This window comes from Triticum dicoccoides, chromosome 3A (assembly GCF_002162155.2).
Source record: "Triticum dicoccoides isolate Atlit2015 ecotype Zavitan chromosome 3A, WEW_v2.0, whole genome shotgun sequence".
In the NCBI taxonomy this organism is placed as follows: Eukaryota; Viridiplantae; Streptophyta; class Magnoliopsida; order Poales; family Poaceae; genus Triticum; species Triticum dicoccoides.
In genome coordinates, this window is record NC_041384.1 from 279,807,161 (window position 1) to 279,808,751 (window position 1,591).

Here is a 1,591-nt window from a genome sequence, read left to right on the forward strand (position 1 = left end):
GATGCGATATGTGATGCATATGCAAGATTTGATAAGGAATGATTGAACCTGGCCTCAACTTGGAAATCCAAGTGTGCCACTGGAAAGGAGAGGTGATTTCGGTTGAAATTGATATAAAGAACTCCGGAATCGGATGCACGGTTTGGAAATGGCAAGCAAAACAAATATGGTAACGGTCTGCGATAAACAGCAAGTAGCCATATAAATGCATCAAGATAAGTATGCGACACCACTCAAACATGGCAACAAAATACATGGCTGGGATCCACTCATAAAGCTTAACAAAAGATGAACACTGAGCTACGGCCAATTCATCCATTAACAGGTTCAAACAAGCATGGCAAAAGTGCAAATTGGTAAACAATTTTCAGCCTTAGGGAAATTAACAGAAGCCTGGAATTTCAGATCAGGTAGCACACTTTGGAGCAAGAAAAATATATGCTACATGAATTGAACATGGAAAAGAAAGGCATGGCATGGAGCTACTCAAAGAGCTTAACAAAAGTCCCTTAGTGACCTTGAGCCAAACGGGATCAGAAAATACAATTGCAAGCATGTGAACATGGCAATAATATAATCAGATCTCAGACTTAAGAGAAAAACTGGAGCATGCAAATCTGTTAACGAGTAGGTATGTTTACGAGCTCGATGGACTCACTACAGAGCGAGCCATGACAATATAAGCATACACCCATCAAGAATACATATTATATAAGCTAGACATGGCAAGAACAACAACATAGCATGCACAGATCAACAACAACATCCTCGGCAAAATCGCTAACAAGTAGACAATCTGCCCAGATTCACGAAATAGCAAAAGTAGAGCTCGATTGACTCAAGATAGGGTGCTCCATAATTGCAAACAATGATATGTATGGATAGAGCACTACACGATTAACAAAACATCCTTACTGATCATCCTGAAAAGAGGCACGGATCACTAGGAAACAACATAAACATACGACATATTGATAAAAACAGATCAAGGACTGTGAAATAACTAAGTCCCTGAAATCAGCATTAACGAATGCACCACTTTGCAAGCTTGTGCTAGTCACCACACATATCACAAAAATACATGAATAGCACCTCTGCAAATATGGCAAAGCATATAACAAAACACATGTAGAGCTCATGAGCATATCATGCACACATTAATCATGGAAAAAATGACAAATAGCTATTTGGTGGAGCAGATCTGACAATTAACTCAAATAGCACTCTTCCAACAGCATTTCGGGCATCAATATGAGCTCAAATGAAAATCATGCAATGAGTTGAAATGATATACTCTCTGAGGCGAACATTTTGTTATGCTACACGCCCAAAACGGAGTTACGGGTGCGAAGTTACGGCACAATGAAGTATGCAAAATAACTAAGGAGAAAGGGGGAAAAGTCAACCGCCGTTTTGGATCCAGATCTAGGGTTTTGCCGGGTACTGTAGCAGCTCGAGCTCGCCTGAGAAAATGGCCGCGGCGGTGGCCGGACTTGTCGTGGCACTCGCCGGACTTGGCGGATCCGACCGGGGAAGGGCGTGGGCGCGGCGTCGCAGTGGCCGGGCGCGGTCTCCGGCGCCGGCTAGTGGC